At 41.1% G+C, this 21,762-nt stretch overlaps 1 protein-coding gene and 1 non-coding gene across 4 annotated transcripts in view; one reads left to right on the forward strand and one right to left on the reverse strand.

Annotated features, from left to right (window-relative positions):
- Positions 1–21,762, forward strand: part of LOC124774986 (probable poly(ADP-ribose) glycohydrolase 2) — a 451,377-nt gene that overhangs the window by 242,065 nt on the left and 187,550 nt on the right. The gene's annotated exons all lie outside the window — the stretch shown is intronic.
- Trnat-ugu lies at positions 20,557–20,630 on the reverse strand. The gene has a single exon. It is a non-coding gene; the product is annotated as a tRNA-Thr (tRNA).

The following is a 21,762-nucleotide window of genomic DNA, read 5'->3' on the forward strand; positions in this document are numbered from 1 at the left end:
ATTGGAACACTCACGTGTTATTATTTACCTCCTGGAACCCATCTGGTTTATATGTAATATATATGAAATGCCAAAAGAGGAAACGTAATAAAAGTGTAATTGTTGGTTTGTTCAAAATCGTAAATCTCCGAAGGTTCTTGATCAGTTGCTTTAAAACTTTGACACAACGTTGAATTCTAATACGAGGGCGTTCTTAGGTATCCATTTCTTTAATATATGCATATTTTAATACATGTAATATATGAATATGTCTGTGTAATATAAAAAGGGAAAACATGGTTACTAAAAATCTCAAAATGTAACTTTACACTTAACTTCAAATTTTCAAAGGTCAACTGTAGTAAACGTTTAGGTACATATAGACTATATTCAAAACGTTGTTAGCAAACAAGAAAGTTGTATTAATGGCTTATTGGCTTACGATTAGAATACTACCACAGAATCTCAGTTTGCAATAACAATAAACAGGGCTCAAGGTCAGAGTTGGGAAAGAGATGTACACAGGAATGGGAAGAAATGGACGTAGAAAACGGGAAGGAGGAGATGGACAGTGAGAGGGGGAAGGAGGAAATGGAGGAGAGGGGGAGGAGAAGATGGCTAGAAAGAGGGGCGGGGGAGGTGATGGACTGAGAGATAGGGAGGGAGAGAGGAGCAGGAGGAGATGGAAAGAGTGCGAATAGAAGATGGACAGAGAGAGGGGCAGAAGGTGACTGACACAGAGAGAGAGGGAAGGGGAGGAGATAACGAAAGGGGGGGGAGGGAGACAGGGCAGAGAAGGAGACTAGGACGTGCATCCAGTTCCCATTCATGTAAGAAACGTGTGCTTTCTCTTCCCTTTCTTTTCCATTTAAGCAAACTCAGCCACAGCAAAGTGTGGCCGGCTACAGCTAGTCATCTCATAAAAAGGAATAATTCCTGTGGTCAAATATTCACAATGCTTTTTATGTAAAACTAGCATGCCGCTCGCGGCTCCACCCTGCTAGCCCGATGTCGATGATGTCGTTGATAATCTGTTTAATTTCTTCGCAATAAGTTAGCTTTTTTCCCTTCCGTTGAATCTGACCGAAGGACTTCCGTTTCGTTTGAGGCATATTAATAGCACTTAGTTCGTTTCGAGAAAATGGCCTATCATTGACAAGTGATTCTCTTGTTTTACACCATGCGACTCCAGAGACGACATAAACATATCTGTGTTAAGAGTCACGTCGAATGATATTTGTTCCTGAAACACGTTGACAAAATTATTGGCTCGCTGCAGTGTTCAGCCTCGCGACCTGGCTGACGCACTGAACAATACAAATGAAAAACGTTTAATATCAACGCACACTCCGCTGAAAGGTGAAAAATCACTCTCGAAAACATTCCTAGTCAATGGCTAAACAATGTCTTCGCAGTATCCTTTCTTCCAGGACTGCTAGTCCAGCAATTTTCGCAGGAGCACTTTCGTGAAGTTTGGATGGTAGGAGATGAGGTATTTGCGGAAGTATAGCTCTGACTGCAGGTCATGAGAGAAGCTTGGTTAGCGCAGCTGGTAGAGCACTTGCCTTCAAAAGGCAAAGGTCCAAGGTCCGAGTCCTGGTCTGGCATACAGTTTTAACCTATCATAAAGATTCTGTGAATCATCTATAATCAAATTTGGTTGAAATGTTTCCAGGCGTTCCTGAGTATGCTTCTATGTCACCTCTTTTCACCCTCACCACAGTCATACGCGTACTAGGAGAGTCTTACTGTCACAGATAACAAGTGATACGAAGAACTGACTAAGCACGTAGAAAAGTAAAAACAACCCTCTATGAAATTAAAAGCAAGAGTGGTAGCATTAAGAATGCAGATTGGATTTGCACTGTTAAATGAAGAGGAGAGAGCGGATAGATTGAAAGAGTACACTGAAAGCCTATGAGGGGGTGAACTAGTCTGATGACGTGACAGAAGATAGGGAAGAGGTAGGAGCTCCAGTACTAGGGACAGAAGTTATAAAAGAGCTTTGGAAGACGTAAGGCAAAATAAGCCAGAAAGGATAGATAACATTCCATCGGAATTTCTAAAATTATTGCTGCAAGTGCTAATACAACGACTATTCACGATGGTGCGTAAAATGTATGAGACTGGCGCTATACCTTCATGCTTACGGAATTTCGAAGATTGAAAGAATCAACAAGTGCGAGAATTACCGCACAATCAGCTTAACAGTTCATGCATCCATGTACTGACAAGGATAATATACAAAAGAATGGAAAAGAATACTGAAGATCTCTTAGATGACGATGAGTTCTGGCTTGAGGAAAGGTAAAGGCACAAGGGAGGCAGTTCTGAAGTTCCAAACGAAGTACTCGGATTGAAAAGGTTGTAAGACAAGGATGTGGTCACTCGCCCCTGCCAAAGCAGCAATGACGGAAATAAAAGTAAGGCTCAAGAGTGGAATTAAAATTCAGGGTAAAAGGATACCAATGATAAGATTCTCTGATAACACTGCTATCCTCAGTGAAAGTGAAGAAGAATTATCGGATGTGTTAAATGAAATGAACAGTCTAATGAGTATAGAATATGGACTGAGAATAAATCGAAGCAAGACGAAAGTAATGATAAGTAGCAGAAATGGGAACAGCAAGAAACCTTACATCAGCATTGATGATCACGAAGTAGATGAAGTTAAGGAATTCTGCTACCGAGGCAGCAAAATAAACCATGACGGTCGGAGCAAGTAGGTAATAAAAACTAGACTATCAATGGCAAAAAATGTATTCCTGGCTAAGAGAATTCCACTAGGAAGAAATCTCTGAGAATTTGGAGCACAAAAAAAAGGTTCAAATGGCTCTGAGCACTATGCGACTTAACTTCTGAGGTCATCAGTCGCCTAGGACTTAGAACTAATTAAACCTAACTAACCTAAGGACATCACACACATCCATGCCCGAGGCAGGATTCGAACCTGCGACCGGAGCGATCGCTCGGCTCCAGACTGTAGCGCCTAGAACCGCACGGCCACTCCGGCCGGCCAATTTGGAGCACAGCATTCTATGGTATAGAGCAGTGGATTGTAGGGAAACTGGAACGAAAGAGAATCAAAGCATTTGAGGTGTGGTGCCACTAAAGAATGTTGAAAATTAGATGGACTGATAAGATAAGGAATAAGGAGGTTCTCCGGAAAATCGGCGAGGAAGTCTATGGAAAACACTGTCTAGAAGAAGGCAGCTGTTAAGACATCAGGGAATAACATCCGTGATACTAGAGGGAGCTGTAGAGGAAGATAGAGATTGGTAACCATCAGTAAAAAACTGATGACCTAGGTTGCAAGTGCTGCACCGAGGTGAAAAGATTGGTACAGAGGAGGGCTTCGTGGTGGGTCACATCAAAGTAGTTACAAGATTGATGACCCGTTAAAAAAAAAGAAAAAAGAAATCAACGTGTGCTCAGTTGGGTTTAAATTGATTTAGGCTTTACAGAGATATATCCCTCTGTCTTCGCAACTCCACTCTCTCTACTGTCGTTATTCCACGATCAACTCAAACAGCCTGTCACACAAGAAAACACAAACACTCTAAACAGCTGATAGCCATGAATCGCATAGCATTGTATCTTTGCGTAGTACATGGTCTTCCCGTAAAAGAAATGAGCATTCCTAAGAAAACTTCAGTGGTGACGTATTAACGCAAGACTGTTTTTCGGTCTGTGTGCTTACGCCGTGACAAACTCCGTAAAAATTGATCATTTCAGTGACAAGCGATGAGCATTGTTCCTCCGCCGCAAAAATGTGTGTACATGATCATTAAAACACGGAAGTTCAATGTGTGTACGACTGTTGCATTTGTTTTTATCATGTAGCAAGCAATTTCAATCTGTATTGGGAAATTCCGAGGCTGCCTGCAGTCACGAATAGAGGCGAAATAGGAACGACTCCAATGTAATTTTATCATTTTTAATTCGACAGTCTGATAACATCGTGATTATGCCGTACAACTTACGACATTCAACATGTGAAATCTGTGAAGTCTTATACAATGAGATGATGAAAGTCATGGGATCTCTCCTAATATCGTGTCGAACCTCCTTCTGCCCGGTGCAGTGAAGGAACTAGACGTGGCATGGACCCAACAAGTAGTTGGAAGTCCCTTGCAGAAATATTGAGCCATGCTGCCTCTATAGCCGTCCATAATAGCGAAAATGTTGCCGGTGCATCATTATTTGCACGAACTGATCTCTCTATTATGTCCCATAAATGTTCGATGGGATTCATGTCGGGTATTTTGAGTGACCAAATCATTCTCTCAAATTGTCCAGAATGTTCTTCAAACCAATTGGCAACAAATGTGGCCCGGTGAAATGGCGCATTGTCAGCCACAAAAATTCCATCGTTGTTTGGGAACATGAAGCCCATGAATGAATGCAAATGGTCTCCAAGTAGCCGAACATAACCATTTCCAGTAAATGATGGGTTCAGTTGGACCAGAGGACAGCACACACCATTTTATGGAGGCATCACCAGCTTCCGCAATGCCCCGTTGACAACTTTGGTCCATGGCTTCACGGGGTATGCGCCACACTCGAACATTACCATGAGATCTTACCAACTGAAATCGGGAATCATCTGACCAGTTCAGTTTTCCAGTCGTCATGGCTAACTGACGACAAATTTCGCCTCACTTTCCTAACGGATATGTTCATCGTACGTCCCACATTGATTTTTGCAGTTTTTTCAGGCAGAGTTGCTTGCCTGTTAGCACTGACAACTACGCAAACTCCGCTGCTATCGGTCATTGAATGAAGGCCTTAGGCCACTGCGTTGTCCGTGGTGAGAGGTAATGCCTGAACTTTGGTTCTCTCAGCACACTGTGGACCTTGAGATATTGAATTCTCTAACGATTTACGAAATGGAATGTCTTATGCGTCTAGTTCTATCTGCTATTCCGCGTTCAAAGTCTGTTAATTCCCGTCGTTCGGCAATAATCACGTCGGAAACCTTTTCATATGAATCTCCAGTGTACAAATGACAGCTCCGCTAATGCACTATCCTTTTACACCATGTGAACGCGATACTTCAGCCATGCGCATAAGTGCATGTCGCTATTACATGACTTTGTCACGTCATTGTTTACCATGGAGTGGTCTTATTGTAACGATACGTCTTGTATAATGCTCAGCTGATCATGGTTTGTGTGGAATGAAGACGGTCCGATATAGATAGAAGTCGGCTGCTGAAATAAAATAAAATGAAATTCATTAGGTATCTTACAGCTGTCAACTATCAGTTACACAGAATATTAAAAAATTAGGAAAGAAATGAGGCACGCTGCAAATTTTTGAACTTACCAAACATATCCGGCTAGTGCCGGTTAACCTTAAAGGAAGAGCCAATACAACGCACATGTGGTGCATTGGTTCCTTATACTGCTCATAACATTTCCATTTGTTTTCCACGATGTTGCGTAGCAGTGCATGAATACGTGTGGAATAAATTAGTCTACCGCCACCACTGAGTTGATGGGGCGGTGTATAGTGTGTGACGGCGCAAGGCTACGGTTCAGCATCGAAAATAGACGCGCACGTACCGGGTGATCCAAAAGTCAGTATAAATTTGAAAACTGAATAAATCACGGAATAATGTAGATAGAGAGGTACAAATTGACACACATGCTTGGAATGATGTGGGGTTTTATTAGAACCAAAAAAAATACAAACGTTCAAAAAATGTCCGACAGATGGCGCTTCATCTGATCAGAATAGCAATAATTGGCATAACAAAGTAAGACAAAGCAAAGATGATGTTCTTTACAGGAAATGCTCAATATGTCCACCATTATTCCTCAACAATAGCTGTAGTCGAAGAATAATGTTGTGAACAGCACTATAAAGCGTGTCCGGAGTTATGGTGAGGCATTGGCGTCGGATGTTGTCTTTCAGTATCCCTAGAGATGTCGGTCGATCACGATACACTTGCGACTTCAGGTAATCCCAATGCCAATAATCGCACGGACTGAGGTCTGGGGACTTGGGAGGCCAAGCATGACGAAAGTGGCAGCTGAGCACACGACCATCACCAAATGACGCGCGCAAGAGATCTTTCACGCGTCTAGCAATATGGGGTGGAGCGCCATCCTACATAAACATCGTACGTTCTAGAAGGTGTTTATCAGCCGGGCTGGGGATGATGCGATTCTGTAACATATCGGCGTACCTCTCATCCGTCACGGTAGCAGTTACAAAACCAGAATCACGCATTTCCTCGAAGAAAAAAGGCCCAATAACGGTAGATGTGGTAAATCCAACCCATACCGTGACTTTCTCGTCATGCAATGGAGTTTCCACGACAGTTCTGGGATTTTCGGTTGCCCAAATTCTGCAGTTGTAGGCGTTGATAGACCCTCGGAGCGTGAAATGAGCTTTGTCGGTCCACAACACGCTACTCAACCAATCGTCATCTTCCGCCATGCCCTCCGCTTCACTAAATCGCCAGGTAACAGTTCATGATGTCGATGGATTTTGTACGGATAGCATCGGAGCTTACGCCTCAGTGCCAACCGAACAGTAGTGTATGGAATGCCGGTGCGACGTGCGACTGCACGAGCGCTGACTTCCCCGTGCATAGACGAACTCGCTACAGTCTCCATTTCTTCCTGAACTGTATCAGCAGCATTACATCTTGTGCTCGGTCGGCCACTACGGGGTCTATCGTCTAAACAACCCGTGGCTTCAAACTTCGAAATCATTCTCGCCACAGCTGCATTTGTCAACGGACCTTTACCCGTTCGAATCCCCTTCCTATGGCGATAGGATCGTAACGCTGAACTAGCACATTCCCCATTCTGATAATACAGCTTGACTAAAAGAGCCTTTTCAGGTAACGTCAGCATGCTGCGACTGCTGGTGCATCTGATTCTCTCTCTCACATTACACCTCCTTTTATACACTATTGTCATGCGCAGTCACTGACTTTTTGCTGTCCAGCGCCCATGTCATTCCAAGCATGTGTGTCAATTTTTACCTCTCTATCTACAGTATTCTGTGGTTCATTAATTTTTCAAATTTATACTGACTTTTTGATCGCCCGGTATATGCCACGAATACTTCGCAGTTCCTTATTAAAGGTGTACAATGTCAGACGAGGATAGAGTTGTATGAGACAGCCAGAAGACGAAACAGGTGTATCGTGCGCGGGATAAGAAAATGATACTTGGGACCGGAGGGAACAACAAAAGGAAAAAGCAGTAGTCACAGAAAGAGATTAGAGTTTATTGAACAATTATCGAAGATTTAGTCTTAAGAGGTATGGATTAATAAATAAAGTAGAACAAAATAGGAAAATGTGGAGTACGAAAGACAGATAAGTGGAAACAAGAAGCCTGAGTTCATAGGTATAACACTCACTATGTCAGACGTGAATGAGAAGGGAATGAACGTACGTTTAGAGCGTATATTATCGATGTATTTCCTACAAGTGAACAAATGGTGTCATCTGGGAATGTGAGCGTAATTCCGAAAGGGGACGGACTGACTGTGTTCAGCCGTACCGCTGGGCGAGCAGGAGAGCCCTCCGTGTAGTCCACCGACCACTTAGCTAGCCAGACCCCAGCCGACGGCGGCGGCGGATCCACTCAATCTGCCGGATTACGAGCCCGCCAGGGCACGATTCACTCGTCGCCCCCACTCGTTTCCCCTGTCCCACTGTCATTTGTTCGCCTTGACACGCACGGATATAAAAAAAGAGGCGAAAGAAGAACTGCCAGTCCTCCGCTCTTTTAATTAAATAGAGGGGAATTGACGGACACGCTTTCATTACATCAGTCGGGCAGGGTAATGACCAGTGCGAGGCGAAGGGTGGGGAGTAGAGAGAGAGAGAGAGAGAGAGAGAAGAGAGAGAGAGAGAGAGAGAGAGAAGGTGAAGGAGAGGGAGAGAGAGAGGGAGGAGGAGGAGGAGGAATAGCAGAGGACGAGCTCTGCGGGAGATCGATGTGGACGGAATCCGTTTTCCAGGGCGCTCGCTATGCTTGCTCAATTAAAACTGAAGGGGGCAGGAAGCACGAATCAGCGTGCAGTGGAAATTATTATGGTGTACTCCCGGGGACATAAAAACGAGCTCCTAAAATTTGTTTGAGTCCTTTAGAGGAAGGCTTCTCAAAGGTTTCGTCGGAGAGCTCTTTTCTACATGCACATTTCTTTGCACCCTCACTCGCTGTTATAAACGTAATTAGTACTAACAGCGTATACAAACAACGTACATTCTATCTTCTACGCGTATTTTTCTGTCTCAGTTCTTCCAATGACCTTCATTGGCCAAAGCCGGAAATAAGTTAGCCGAATTTTTTTCAAACTATCTAACAGTGTTCAGAAAGGATAGATTAAATACAGTTGGTGGTGGAGTATTTGTTGCTATCAGAGGTAGTTTGCCTTGTAGAGAAATTGAAGTAGATAGTTCGTGTGAAATAGTATGGGTAGAGGTTATACCTGACAATCGGACTAAACTATTAATTGGATCGTTTTACCGACTCCCCGACTCAGAAGATATAGTTGCTGAACAGTTCAAAGAAAACTTGAGTCTCATTTCAAATAAGTACCCCGCTCATACAATTATAGTCGGTGGTGACTTTAATCTACCCTCTATATGCTGGAAAAATTATACGTTTAAAGCCGGCGGCAGGCATAAAACGTCATCCGAAATTGTACTGAATGCCTTCTCAGAAAATTATTTTGAACAATTAGTTCATGAGCCCACTCGAAGCTTAAATGTTTGCGAAAACATACTTGACCTTTTAGCAACAAATAATCCTGGGCAAATAGTGAGTATTGTGACGAATACAGGGGTTAGCAACCACAAGGCAGTTGCTGCTAGGCTAAATACCGTAACACCTACAACCATCAAAAAGAAACGCTAATAAAAGCTAATAAAAATGCTCTTTACGCCTTTTAAACAGACTGTATTCACTCCTTAAGATCTGATAATGGAAGTGTAAAAAAGTTGTGGAATGTTTTCAAAGAGATAGTATCGACAGGGATTGCAAGATATATACCACATAAATTAATGAGTGATGGTACTGATCCGCCTTGGTACACTAAACGGGTCACATCGATGTTGCAGAAGCAACGAAAAGATCATGCCAAATTTAAAAGAACGCAAAATCCCCAAGATTGGCAAATTTCTATAATAGTTCGAAATATGGCACGTACTTCAATGCGAGATGCTTTAAATAATTTCCGCAACGAAATTCTGTCTCGAAATCTGGCAGAAAAGCCAAATAGATTCTGGTCATACATAAAGCACACCAGTGGCAACACGCAATTAATACCTTCACTGGGGCGATAACAACGGTGCCACTAAATCAGAGTTATTAAACACGGTTTTCGGAAACATAACTCCATATTTAGCAATTATATACAACCACTCTTTCACAGAAAGATCCGTACCTAAGGACTGGAAAATTGCTCAAGTCACACCAATACCCAAAAAGGGAAGTAGGAGTAATCCGCTGAATTAAAGGCCTATATCACTAACGACGATTTGCAGTAGGATTTTGGAACATATACTGTTTTCGAACATTATGAAGTACCTCGAAGAAAACGATTTAGTGACACATAGTCAGCACGGTTTCAGAAAATATCGTTCTTGTGAAACACAACTAGCTCTTTATACTCATGAAGTAATAAGTGCTATCGACAGGGGATGTCAAATTGGTTCCATATTTTTAGATTTCCAGAAGGCTTTCGACACCGTTCCTCACAAGCGTCTAATAACGAAACTGCGTGCCTACGGAATATCGCCTCAGTTGTGCGACTGGATTCGTGATTTCCTGTCAGAAAGGTCACAGCTCGTAGTAATAGACGGAAAGTCATCGAGTAAAACAGAAGTAATACCCGGCGTTCCCCAAGGAAGTGTTATAGGCTCTCTATTGTTCCTGATTTATATTAACGACAAAGGAGACAATCTGAGTAGCCGTCTTACATTGTTTGCAAATGATGCTGTCATTTACCGTCTTGTAAAGTCATCAGATGATCAGAACGACTTGCAAAATGATTTAGATAAGGTATCTGTATGGTGTGAAAAGTGACAATTGACCCTGAATAAGAAAAAGTGTGAAGTTATTCACATGAATACTAAAATAAATCAGCTAAATTTCAATCACGCGAAAAGTCACACAAATCTGAAGGCTGTAAATTCAACTAAATACTTAGGGAGTACAATCACAAATAACCTAAATTGGAACGATCACATAGATAATATTGTGGGTAGAGCAAACCAAAGACTGGGATTCATTGGCAGAAAATTAGAAGGTGCAACAGGTCTACTAAAGAGACTGCTTACACCACGCTTGCACGCCCTTTTCTGGAGTATTGCTGTGCGGCGTGGGATCCGCATCAGGTGGGACTGACGGATGACATCGAAAGTTACAAAGAAGAGCAGCTCGTTTTGTACTATCGCCAAATGGGGGAGATAGTGTCACAGACATGATACGTGAATTGGAGCGGCAATCATTAAAACAAAGGAGTTTTTCGTCGCGACGGGATCTTCTCATTAAATTTCAATCACCAGTTTTCTCCTCCGATTGCGAAAACATTCTGTTGGCACCCACCTACGTAGGGAGAAATGATCATTACGATAAAATAAGAAAAATCAGGGCTCGCACAGAAAAATTTAAGTGCTCGTTTTTCCGACGTGCCGTTCGAGAGTGGAACGGTAGAGAGACAGCTTGAAGGTGGTTCATTGAACCCTCTGCCAGGCACTTTATTGTGAATAGCAGAGTAATCGGGTAGATATAGATATAGATAATAAATTTAAGAACTTCATGAATAATTATCACGTACAATTTGAATACAACAAAGAATATTTTACTGACGGCTGGAGAAAGAGAACTCCTCGCTTAATTCTATAGGAGTGACACATTCATTAGCTCAATGTCAGTCACTGCTCCATAGCACTGGAGATCTTCTGAAGGCCTGAGCTATATTTTGATTTAAAGGCCATCATTCATGAAAATGACGATTCACACACATAAATTGGTAACTAGTGACAGAAGACCTGTCCTTCCCAAATCCAACAGTTTCCGAAATTTTGCCTTAATGTCAAGCCAAATAGTATTCAAGATTCCTTATTTTTTTATTTTTATTTTTTTAACATCGTTTGTGGTTCGAACCGGAGGACAGTTCTGCAAATTATTCCTGAGAAGAGTGCAAGTTGATTCAAATGTTCCATTTCTATGACACAAGAATTTTGAGTCCAATGTAACTGATTAGTATTTATCTAATTGTTATGTCATGAGTATCGTCCAGTTTTGGTAGAAAACACTTCTGAAAACTGACAGGAGCTTACCAACAGTTAAACTTTGGCTTAGCTAGAAGTAACAGACTGGCCAACCACCACAATAAAACGTATATGAATGTTTATCATTACTAATTGTGACTGTTTGCTATAAAACCCGTAACCAGTGCCTGTAGCTGTGAGTGGTTACAGTTCTTCATATTTTACTGTATAACAACTATATTAAATCTGTTGCCAAAACCGAAGGACAAGATTTAAAATGAAGAAAAACGGTTTTTTTATAACGTTACACCACTGCCAAAAATGTTCATTGGCGTCTGTCTACAATAACAGAAATAATTTATACAACGCCAACACAAGGCACAAAAATAATTTCATATAGTATTTGCATCGTTGTTCCGGACTGAGAGTTGGGTTCCACTGTGTGGTTTGATGGTCATCAATCACCCCTTACAACACAAAAAAACAAATATTTCTTTATATCTAACCGAGAAGTGAAATACTAATTTTAATAAATTTAGCTTTGAAGTTTTTTTTATGTAACGGAATATTTTCTTAAACTTCATCCCCTATTCCTCTCCTTTAGGGGTTGAATTTCCAGAAACACTGAAACACATGTTTATTTATTTGTAACCGAAAAGTCAAATACCAATTGTCATAGATGTAGTCTCAAAAATCCTTTAGTAGTTCCTTAGTAATTATTTATTTTCAAAAAACTTTCACCCACTATTTTACCCCCTTAGAGACAGAATTTTCAAAAATGCTGAAACACGTATTTCTTATTTCCTGACTGAGAAACCAAACACCAGTTTCAATTGTTATAGCTTCAAAATCCCCTTAATAGCGGCGTACTTTTAAAAAGCTTTCATTCCTGATTTCACCTCCTTAGGAGTGGAATTTCTGATGGTCCCTTCGTAAACGATGACTACAGTATAAGATCCACACCCTCTCCTAACTTCAAGTTTGTATCCTTAGCGGTTTGGGCTAGGCGATGATGAGTCATTGCATCATTCTGACTGTGTTTCTGCCCCTTAGGGGGCGAAGTTCCAAAAACATTGAAACACGTATTTTTTCAGCTCTAACCGAGAAGCCAAACACCGATTTTCAAAAATTTACCCTTAAAAATACTTTCGCAATGAAATATTTTCATAGAACGTTTCATCCCCTATTTCATCCCATTAGGGGTTGAATTTCCAAAAACAGTGACGTGCATATGTTTTATATCTAACAGAGAAGCTAAATACAAATGTTCATAGATTTGTATTCAAAAATGTTTTCACAATGCAATATTATAAAAACTTTCATCCACTGTTTCACTCCCATAGGGATTGAATTTCCAAAAAAGGTGAAACACTTATTGTTTATTTCTAACTGAGAAACCAAATTTAAATTTTCATAGGTCTAGCTTCAAAAGGGCTTTGATAACAAAATACTTTCATAAAAATTCTCATCCCCTATTTCACCCTCTCAGGGGTTCAATTTCCAAAAACATTGAAACACGTATTTTTTTTTATTTGTAACCGAGAAGTCAAATACGTGTTGATAGATGTTGTCTTAAAAATACTTTAGTAGTTCTTTAATAATGATACTTTTTCAAAAAAGCTTTCAGCCACTATTTCACCCCCATGTGGTTAACTTCCCAAAAATGCTGAAACGCGTATTTATTTATTTCTGACCGAGAAACGAAATACCAATATTCGTAGGTTTAGCTGCAAAATTGCCTTATTAGCGACATTTTGCAAAAAATCCTTCAGCCCCTATTTCACCCCCTTAGGGTCGGAATTTCAAAAAATCCCTTCTGCAACGTCGCCTACATTATAAGAAACACATCTTCTCCAAATTTTTATCCTTAGCGGTGTGGGCCGGGTGATGAAGAATCAGTCAATCACTCAGTCAGTTAGGATATTGCCTTTCATATATGGAGATGATATAAATGGCCTGACGGACAGTGCGAGCAGCAATGTGCGGTTGTGGTGTACGGCAAGGTCGTTGAGTGACTTTAGTAGGATACAAGATGGCTTACACTAAATTTATGGTTGGTCTAATGAATGGCAGCTTACTCAGTGTAGAAAAAAGTGAGTTAATGCAGGTGAGTAGGAAAACAATCCCATAATGCTAGAATACAGCATTAGCAGTGTGCTGTTTAACACAGTCACGCCGATTAACTATCAAGGCGCGACGTTGCAGAGCAAGCTGAAATGGAACGAGCCCATAAGGGCAGCAGTAGGGTATGCTAATGGGCGATTTCGGTTTATTGGGAGAGTTTTAAGATTGTGTGGTTCGTCTATAAAGAAGGCATCGTGTAGAAGACTAGTGTGACCCATTCTTGATTAATGCTCGAGTGTTTGGGATCCCCACCAGCTCGGATTAGGGAAGATATCGACGCAATTCAGAGGCGGGCTGCAAGATTTGTTACCCGTACGTTCAATCAACATATGAATATTAGAGATGCTTAGTAAACTCAAACGGGAATCCATGGAGGGAAGACGACTTTCTTTTCACGAACACTACTAAAAAAAATTCTAGAACCGGAATTTGAAGTTGACTGCAGAACGATTCTACTGACAGCAACGTGCATTTCTCGTCAGGACCAGGAAGATAAGAGAAATTAGGGCTCGCACGTAGGCATGTAGACAATCGTTCTTCCTTCGCTCTATTTGAGAGTAGAACAGGAAAGGAAATGAGTGGAAGTGGTGCATTCGCCGATAAACACTCTAGTTAACGAAGCGATGGCCCATTTTTCAATCTTTTTGGTATTCTAAATTGAAGGAAGGTGGGTTACAGTTTCCTGCATCATTGTCTACGCGTTGTCTTCAGCTTCTATTTAGTGACTTATCAGCATGATGTGTGTTTCATCATGTACGTCATAACTCTTTTTTTTTTTTTTAGTTTTTGGGGCAGAAAAAGCAGTGCCTCTTCAGCGGTAGCCGGAACAGACATGACTATTACGAATCTGGTAGAATCTCGGACGAAAATCGGAAACGTACAAATGAATCTCTGGGTTATGGATCTTAACTGTTTCTCTGTCAGAAGGGCCAACAATATGAAAAAGTGAGACGTAAAAATGACGGAAGAAAGATCGAGTTATTCCTCGCGCCCTGAATTGCGAAAGACGCAAGCTACAGGAATCGATTCCGGAGTAATAAGTGGAACTAGAGTAAAATATTACCAATGTCCCTGTTCTACCACAGTCTGACTTGTCACGACGTTCTCCCGTCCATAGCTCATGACGGCTTGTAATGCGTGCGTTAGTAGTGACACGACAATTCTGCCTTTAATCGACCATCGCTTACTTGCAGTTTTATAGAATTCCAGGCATTTCCCAGTAGTCTGTTACTATTTGTGTATTGTTTTGTACTGTGACTGACATGTCAAGACCAATACTCTGCAATAACCTTGGATCATCAGAACAGTTATATTACATGTAAGCCGAAACAGTGTACCTGACCTTTTCCGAAGTGCCCCATTATCCAAATCAGAACTTCATATTTCGGCGGTCCCCGTATCTCTTGAGGGTCCTAGTCAACAATTTCATCTCGTAGTTCAATTTAACTCGAAAGCTTGCTTAGGCAATACTAGCATAAAACGAAGCTTAACTCTGGCTCACTAATCAATCTCTACTAAACTGAACGTTTCAAATAAAAGTAATCCATACGGAGAACTGCTGATGCCAGGGCGAACAATTTATACGGAGAGGAAGGTCTAATTTCATTCATGTTTCATATAACCTGTAGGCAGATACTGGTGCCATGCATTATTTATAAGTTAATTACTTCCAGGAAACTTCATAAAGTCGATTCAACTGTCTTAAGTGAGTAATGTAATTTTCATAGCTCCCAAGAGAGTAAAGACTGCCCGAGATTAAGCGATGCTCATAATATTTTCATCGAAGCGTGAAAAGCTTTAAGAAGCTCATGTTCCAGCAAAACCTGGAAATAATTATTCTAAAGGAAATTAATCTTAACATGAACTTATAAGCAATTTCCTGAAATCCCCAGATTTTCTACAGTTATCACAATCGACTTAATGAATTCTAAATGTTAACTCATGTATCACATTCACTTTCTCGATTTCGTTTCCACTACGACGGGAAAAATTTCGGAGATTCGAACTCAATCAGATTCTTACCGAAAATAGCTCTTTCCGTGTACCTGTTGCGAATAACACACAAAAGGAGTTAAATGGTAATTGTGGACGAAGTACTTTCTACCACACACCGTAAACTAGCTTGTGAAATATAAATGTAAATATGGATCAAGCAGAATTCACCACATGCACTGAAAGATATCGCCAGAGTAGCTTTTGCAGGACTGCACGGTAAAGAGGAAACATTACTAGAACAAATATATGGATATGGGAGGTGAGACGAAGATCAAACATCTGTAAGTGGAAAAAAAATCTTTTTTAAAGTTATTTTGTAAACAGACCACGTATAGTGCAGTAATGATATATAATTATTTAAAACAAACTGATGTGACGAAGCTTCAGACTGTAATGATTACAAAGTCAATGGGATGCAGCGATCTCAGATCCGTTAGCTATACAAAGACCAGCGGAATGCGAATATCTCCCTGTTTATTTAGAAGACTGAATGAAAAGTGGGATACGAGCTGCCTCATTCTACCTCCCTCCGCATCTTTAAAAGTGTTCCCAAAAATTTTGGCATGCGAACTAATTCGCGCCTTTTTTGACACGCAACTCATCTCAAACTCCCACAACGTCTCCCTGTCGTAACTCCCTCACAGTCACTAGTCGCATATACCCATCCACTCTCAGTCGCCCTTTCTCACTCACTCATTCAGCCCAACTCATTGAAATTATCTCTTTGTGTTTTTCTGTCATTGTCTCCTGTGTCACAGCCACAGTCCCCTTCTCTCCGTCTTCTCTCGCTTTTGCTCTCTCTTACTGCTAATATCTCATTCCTTCTTTCCTACTGCTGCTGTCTCTTCTCAGTGTCACTCCCTCCCTCTTCCTCGTTGTCATATATTTTATCTCTTATTAATAATGGCTCTCTCCACTTCCATATTTTTTTTTCTTTGCCCTCCCACCCCCATCCCCACCTCTCTGGCACTGCCTCCTTCACTTTTTACTAACACTGTTCTGTCACCATCAACTATGTTCCACTTTCACTGGCCCCATTCTCTCTCTCACGCTACCATTGTCTCCTTCGCTGTTTCTAAAAAATGTGTGTGAAGTCTTATGGGACTTAACTGCTAAGGTCATCGATCCCTAAGCTTACACACTACTTAACCTAAATTATCCTAAGGACAAACACACACACACACACACACACACACCCATGCCCGAGGGAGGACTCGAACCTCCGCCGGGATCAGCCGCACAGTCCATGACTGCAGCGCCCATAGACCGCTCGGCTAATCCCGCGCGGCCGCTGTTTCTGTAATACAACTTATTCTATACTATATTTATTACTTTTCCATCTCTTTGCCACTGCCACTTTCTTCTCTCTTAGCATAAAAAAGCCCGAATATGTTTGCATGGCAAAAAATTTGGCAACATTTTTTAAAGATGCTGAGGAAGATAGAATGAGGCAGCTAGTATCCCACTTTCCAATCTAAACAGAAACTTATACGAATTTTTTGTGCTCCGATAGCAGCATTTTTTTGCTGGTTCCCTTCTTTCTCTGCTGCAGGGCATGTAACTCATATGAAGAGAAATGTATTGGTCAGTAAAATTTATATAGATTATTTATGTGAAATTGAAATAGCGCAAAACTAGTTTTACACCTCAGACCGGATTTTACGCTCAAAAATTTTTTGCGTGTGCTTCAGTAGTACAACGCGATGTTCCCAGGTGATATTGGAGACACATTGCAGCTTATTTCTCCGGGCTACCTCACTTTATAAACTACGTTTTCGCCTCACACCGGGGTGTACGTGTACAAGTAGGGTAACTTTGAACCTCAGTATCCTGGAAACAGGCAAAGATATGTAGAAAATTTTCGAGTTTGTTTGAGATCGGGATCTTCGCAATACTTCGTAAAAATTACAGGCATTTGCTGTGCAGATCCGTCTTGGAATCCGCTGATGGGTTTCGGCACACAAGAAAGGAAAAAAAAAGGTTTTCGGGTGTTTCTCAATAACTACTTAAGATTTTTGGAAACGGGGAGATGGCTATTCAAATATATGCCTAGAGAACATACCGCTAAAATCTGAGCAAGTTGCTGCAGTTAATTATTGTTTTGATTTCGTCTCATACCGGATTTTACGTGTAGAAGTAGGGTAACTTTGAACCTCTCTATCGTAGAAACGGATAAAAATTAAAAAATTGAGGTTTTTTGGAGATCAGGATCTTTACATCGTAAAAATTTAAGCCATTTACTGAGTGTAGCCGTCTTGGAATCGTCGGCTGAGTTTTTTCCGCTAGTGAAGGAGAAAATAGAGTAAAAAAATTGTGGGGTTTTCTGAGGTACCGCCCATTAACTAATGGTGCCTCCATAAGTCTCACCAAGCCCACCGTACACCACATCAAATGCAAAAAGACCCAACACATTTTCCCCATTTGTCTAAGCAGGCGAAAGTGTGTAATGCTCACATTCTGACTCTGCACTGTAGGATAGTGACACTAAGACGATCTTTCTGTCGGGCATACAAATGGTCGCTAACCCAAGGGATATCCAAAAGACTTGGCCCTAACTTTTTATCACGAATAGAAGCCGAGGTAGGAACACCAGAAAATTCCGTTTTACGCACGGCATGAAGTCGTACATACCAATTTTCTGCCTCGATCGCAGAATCTGCTGTTAATGATACTACAGTGCATAATTTCATAGTGATGTGCTATTCGTAACCAAGCAATATGTATCTGATGATGGTGTATAAGGTATTTCACTCGTGGTGACGTAATCAAAACGTCCTTGGTTCCGGATTCGAACCTAGCCATTGCTTGGCTTCTGAGTAAAAATCATCATCAGTAGCGTTCGAAAACCTCCGGCGTAAGAAATCACTTTTGTCTGCCAACTGCCTTGTCAAAGAGGTGTAGGAACAGACAGAGATTCAGGTCATTCTCTTACCTTTGGGGTGGGAAACTGTCCCTAAAATGTGGAAGAATCAGCATGAGGATGCAGGACGAAATGGACACCGCAGAGTTAAAGACAAATAATGTGCATCCACAGAACACGTGGCCTGTAATTGAAAAAGAGTCATGATCTCTCCATTGGCAAACGTTTCTGGACTAGTCCAGCATTTGGATCTCCTGGAGGGGATTGCCAATGAGGAAGCGACCATGAGAAAAAGATTGAATAACCAATGAAAGGGTAACATTCTACGAGTCGGGGTGTGGGATGTCAGAAGTTTAAACGTGGTAGTGAAGCTAAAATATCTGAAAAGGTAAATGGTAAGGCTCAATCTCTGGACATTAGAGTCCAATATCTGCTCTGTACCTGTGTAACACTTTTTACTGTTTCCATGGAGGACTTTATTTCACAGTTTCTGCCGTTTCACTTGAGCTTCTTAGCACATCACAAACGTTTACAAATTTAACGTCATGTTATTTATGTACTTTTCATTCTGAAGAAGATACCCTTAGTGGTATTGTACCTGGTCAATATTTTTACAATAAAGTTGTGCAACCAGTTAGTTATATATATTTTGAACAATAGTTCAGGTATACATGTCGATGTCGCAAGCAGATGACTAAGAGAAAATATATCGCGATATTAAACGGATAATTCTGTATGTAAAGTGAAATGAAAGTCTAATAGCCATTGGGGATTGGAAAACGGTCATAAGGGAGGGAGTAGGAGAAAGGGCTGCAGGAGAATATAGGGAATGAAAGAAGAGAAAGACTAACTGAGTTCTGTATTTAAATTTCAGCTAGAAATAGCGAATTCTCTGTTCAAGAATCACAAGAGGAGGAGATATACTTGGAAAAAGCCGAAAGATATGAGAGATTCCAATTAGACTACATCACGGTCAGCTTCCGAATCAGATGAAGCGTACCGAGGAGCAGATGTGGACTTCTATCACAATTTAGTAGTAATGGAAAGTTCTTTACTTTTTTATTTTTATGGTTTTCTTTATTTTTTATTTTTTTGAGTAATCAGTCTTCCGATTTAATTGATGCCGCCCGCCACGAATACCTCCCCTGTGCCAAACTTTTCACTTCGCAGCAGCAATTGAAGCCTACTTTCTCAATTATTTGCCGAATTCTCTGTTTTCCCCTACAGTTTTTACACTCTACAGCTCCCTTAGTACCATGGAGGTCATTCCTTGACGTTTTGATACACGTCCTATCATTCTTTCCCTGAAGAGCAGATTGAAATTTGAGATACTAGTCAGGAAGACTCAGTGCGCAAAAAGGAGGGGTTCTGAAGTAGCATACTAAGGAATGAACAGATACTTGAGGTTCTCTGAGGCTAGAGATACTGTGATAATGAATAGCTCTGTAGGAAGTTCAGTTGAAGAGGAATGGAGATCTATAAGGCGGACACTCACAGAAGTTGAGGAGAAAAACATAGGAAAATCGAAGGCAACTGTAAGAAACGACGAGGAAGAGAAGAAATACTTCAGTTGGTCGACGAATGAAGTACAAGAATGTTCAGGGAAGTTGAGGAATACAGAAATACAAGGCACTTCGATATGAAACAAACAAGGAATGACAATATTAATGTAAACTGCAGGAGCGTCTATAGAAAGGTCCCAGAACTGCTCTCATTAATAAACGGTCACAATGCCCACATAATACTAGGGACGGAAAGTTGGCTGAAACCAGATGTAAACAGTTATGAAATTCTAAACTCAGATTGGAATGTATACCGCAGAGACAGGCTAGACAGTGAAGGGAGAGGCTTGTTTATAGTGATAAAAAGTGCAATAGTATCAAAGAAAATTGACGGAGATCCGAAATGTGAAATAATTTGGGTGAAGGTCACGGGTAAAGCAGGCTCAAACATGGTAATTGGATGTCTCTATAGGCCCCCTGGCTCAGTAGCTGTTGTAGCACGGAACCTGAAGGAAAATTTGGAATATTTCGAGTAGATTTCCCGACCATGTTATAGTTCAGGATAGAGATTTTAATTTACCAGATATAGACTGGGCGACTGAAACGTTTATAACGGGTGGCAGGGACAAAGAATCCAGCGAAATTTTTTTAAGTGCATTATCTGAAAACTACCTTGAGCAGTTAAACAGTGAACCGACTATATATACGAAAACAGTAACTTGTTCTCGAAAGAACAGTTACTGTTGATGACCGTGCAGCTTTTCCCTCGAATAAATGATGACTAACTGAAAACCTCAGCTGCCGACAGGTGTTGCTGATATACCTCGATGTGGACAGCTGAAAATGTGTGCCCCGACCGGGACTCGAACCCGGGATCTCCTGCTTACATGGCAGACGCTCTATCCATCTGAGCCACCGAGGACACAGATGAATAGCGCGACTGCAGGGACTTATCCCAACACCTGTCGGCAGCTGAGGTTTTCAGTTAGTCATCATTTATTCCAGAGAACCGACTCGTGGCGATAACAAATTAGATCTTCAAAAAAATGTTCAAATGTGTGTGAAATCTTATGGGACTTAACTGCTAAGGTCATCAGTCCTTAAGCTTACACACTACTTAACCTAAATTATCCTAAGGACAAACACATACACCCATGTCCGAAGGAGGACTTGAACCTCCACCGGGACCAGCCGCACAGTCCATGACTGCAGCGCCTTAGACAAATTAGATCTTCCTCTTGACAAACAGACCCGAACTATTTGAAACAGTTAACTCAGAACAGGGAATCTGCGATCATAAAGCAGTTACTGCATCGATGATTTCAGCCGTAAATAGAAACATTAAAAAAGGTAGGAAGATTTTTCTGTTTAGCAAAAGCGACAAAACGCAGATTTCAGAGTACTTGACAGCTCATCACAAAAGTTTTATCGCAAGGACAGATAGTGTTGAGGTTCAGTGGACAAAGTTCAAAACCATTGTACAGTATGCATTAGATGAGTATGTGCCAAGCAAGATCGTAAGAGATGGAAAAGAGCCACCGTGGTACAACAATCGAATTAGAAAACTGCTACGGAAGCAAAGGAAACTTCACAGCAAACATAAACATAGCCAAAGCCTTGCAGACAAACAAAAATTACACGAAGCAAAATGTAGTGTGAGGAGAGCTATGCGAGAGGCGTTCAATGAATTCGAAAGTAAAGTTCTATGTACTGACTTGGCAGAAAATCCTAAGAAATTTTGGCCTTATGTCAAAGCGGTAGGTGGATCAAAACAAAATGTACAGACACTCTGTGACCAAAATGGTACTGAAACAGAGGATGACAGACTAAAGGCCGAAATACTAAATGTCTTTTTCCAGAGCTGTTTCACAGACAAAGACTGCACTGTACTCGTAGTTCCTTCTCTAGGTTGTCGCACAGATGACAAAATGGTAGATATCATAATAGATGATAGAGGGATAGAAAAACAATTAAAATCGCTCAAAAGAGGAAAGGCCGCTGGACCTGATGGGATACCAGTTCGATTTTACACAGAGTACGCGAAGGAACTTGCC

Source organism: Schistocerca piceifrons, chromosome 2 (assembly GCF_021461385.2).
Source record: "Schistocerca piceifrons isolate TAMUIC-IGC-003096 chromosome 2, iqSchPice1.1, whole genome shotgun sequence".
In the NCBI taxonomy this organism is placed as follows: domain Eukaryota; kingdom Metazoa; phylum Arthropoda; class Insecta; order Orthoptera; family Acrididae; genus Schistocerca; species Schistocerca piceifrons.